Source organism: Athene cunicularia (assembly GCF_003259725.1).
Source record: "Athene cunicularia isolate RWA chromosome 9 unlocalized genomic scaffold, athCun1 chr9_part2, whole genome shotgun sequence".
NCBI lineage: Eukaryota > Metazoa > Chordata > Aves > Strigiformes > Strigidae > Athene > Athene cunicularia.
Window position 1 is genome coordinate 3,201,019 of NW_020799111.1, and position 2,925 is coordinate 3,203,943.

General features: G+C 40.2%; 1 long non-coding RNA gene across 1 annotated transcript; it reads left to right on the forward strand.

The window, feature by feature from the left end:
- Positions 1-145: 145 nt before the first annotated feature.
- LOC113483715 lies at positions 146-2,306 on the forward strand. Its single transcript, XR_003399079.1, has 2 exons — positions 146-496; positions 1,179-2,306. It is a non-coding gene; the product is annotated as an uncharacterized LOC113483715 (long non-coding RNA).
- Positions 2,307-2,925: the final 619 nt, after the last annotated feature.

Below are 2,925 nucleotides of genomic sequence, written 5' to 3' on the forward strand. Positions count from 1 at the left end.
AAGAACCAGTGAAGATGGGAATGTGATCCAAATCCCTTTGAAGACAAAGGAAACATTACCAGAATCTGCTCTGGGCTTCTCTTCTTCCTCCTATATGTTTTCTTTAGTCTGCTGGTATAAAAAAACTGCTAACATCATATCACACAAGCACTGTCATCTCTGAGTAGAAGTGTGTGCACAGATGTCTCTCACAGCTGTGACCACAAGCAAGCGTAAATGGGAAAATCTGTCTTTGTTTCTCAGCCCTTCTGATGTCTTGGGCAATGTTGCTAGAGTGCTTTTCCATTCGGGATATCAAGTTTTGCTTCATCAGGTGCACATACACACGTTTTGAGAATTTCTGGAATTCTCCTTGTATTGCTGCAAATCCTACTGCTTGGTACTGTTTGGTCTTGTCAGTTTATTGATTTTTACTGGTCCTAGCATTCACTGTTCTAACTATTAGTGTGCCTTTTTTCCTCTTTTACTGCATGCTGATGACTACAGGGAAGGATGGGTAAGTTCCTTTTCATAATATTTTACTATTCACTAATAATATTTCATTAATAATTCTAGCTGCAGTTGTGCATTGACTCTTGAAAACTCCTCAAAATTGTCTGAAAATCCACAAGGTTCACAGAGTATGAGCTTAAATCCAAAGTAAGTCACTGTGGCTTGAAAAATTGCTGCTATCAGTTGAAGATCAGTTACTGACCATGTGAAACTAGTTTAAAAGAACATGTTTTGCCTCACAGTCAGAGGGGGAGGGATGTGTTTGTGGCCAGCTGCTGCTCTGTAGCTCTAAGTTTCAGAAGTTCAATAGGTTTGACTATGTGCCCCTATTTTAGTACAGAAGGAATAAGGATGAAAGGTTTCATGTTTTATTTCTAGACAAAGACCCTTTCAGGCTGCATGCTATTTAGCTAGCTGATAAATATTTAGCTGGAATGGACATGATTCAGTACAGATTAAAACCTCCTTAGTTTGTGTCCTGACTTGCTCAATCAACTGCTTTTTCATACTAGCTAGAATACCACCAGTGAAGATGGGAATGTGATCCAAATCCCTTTGAAGACAAAGGAAACATTACCAGAATCTGCTCTGGGCTTCTCTTCTTCCTCCTATATGTTTTCTTTAGTCTGCTGGTATAAAAAAACTGCTAACATCATTTTGAAAGAACTGTGTTTCTTCCATTTCAGTGAAGCAGAGCTGGTATTTGAGGAGTTTGCTCGTCAACAGCTAAAAGATATGCTTGATGATGAAGACAAGGATATGCCAGCTGATGACTGAACAAGCTGCCAGAGAAACTACATAGTCTGTCATCAATTACAAGTTTAGGACCTAGGTTTCTAGTAAAGTGCATGTCTCAGTGTGTGCATGGTCTTCCAGGGATCAGCCCTGAGATCAGTGGACATAAAACCATGAATCTAAACCCGTGAATTTCTATTGCTTATTAAAAGCTTCAGCTCTAGAAGAATGTAGCAAACTTAAAACCTGATGCTTAGTTGAGCTACCAGAGGAGGACAGGAAGGCTGCCGTGCCATGACTTCTGCATTCAGGGCTACCTAGCAAGAAGGTTGGTTGCTTTCACCACTGATGAGAGCTTAAATGACGGTTTGTGCAGCCTGCCTAGACCTGTGCTGTGTCAAAGAGTCTCTGACTTTGAAATGCTAGTGAATCAAGTCCTGGTCTGAACAGCTGGCTCGCAGCCTTGGCGATTCATTGATGTTTCTCAGCGAACTGTACAAAACTGATTTTATTTCCTTTTGGTTGCTTTTGCATTTATGTTTTACCAAACTCATCTAGTGATTATTCTCAGTGCTTGCACTGTCCCCCCCGTGTGTCTTGCATCCACTTTCTGTACTACTAAATGTCTTGCAAGTCACCTTTTCCAGTGGCTATAATGCTGAGATACAATGTTAGCTTTCTAGCAATATTCTTAACCACCACATTATTAAAGATGAGAGAAATGTGCATTGTCCATGAATTTAACAAAGCTCCCTATATACACAACCCCAAACAGAGAACTGCTAGTCCAGACTGATCCTATATTTAATCTAGTTTCCTGTATGCAACAGAGCTTCAAAGGAAGGTGCAGTAAAATTGAGGAAATTATGGGACAGCCTGGCCTGAGGAGCCTTTTCCAAGATCCATCTGCCAGAGGTCGGTTTATGCTCTAAGAAAAGAGATTGTATTAGGCAAACTTTGTTCTCTTTTGTTGATCTGGATATTCTCATTATCCATATAAGTGTCTAATCCTTTCCTGAATCTTACTTATATTTTGGCTGAAGTGAGTTGAATTAACTAATTACATTTTGCATGTAAAATGACTGGTGTTTTCTTTTTCTTGTTTTTGCTCTAATTCTGCTTTTCAATGTTTCTGTTTTAAATTTGGGAAAGTCTGAATGCAGAGCGTACATTTATTTACATAAACTTATGTTTCCCACTCTGTGCACTGGAAAATGGAATTAAGAACTTCCCACTTATATCTTAGTTAACTATGTGCTTTTAACAGAAGAAAATGAGGGAGACATTTTTGAGATGTCTGTTTCCTTCCAGCGGGAGCGGGACTCCTCGTGAAAGCCTGCTGTAAGCACGTTCCACTCCCATCCTGGTTCAGGCTGCAGAGGCTGCACAAACTCAGCTTGCCCACTCTCTGGCTCAGGCTACTATTGAGCACTGTAACAAGTCAAAGCAGCCTGCTTTGGAGAAAAGTGGGGGCTGTGCTCTGGCATTTCTGCAGAATTGTTCTATATATATGCCTTGTTTTTTGAGCAGAGGCTTGTTTGTTTGTTTCTTCTTGTCGACACCATCATGGTTACAAGCCCTACTTTTACAGATGGTCCAAAGGTTTTAACCAAACAGCTTTATATGTGGCCTCTAACACTTACAAATACGTTGGGTTAAAAGTAAGGCTGCCTCCTGTTTTGCTTCATAAACTGGTCT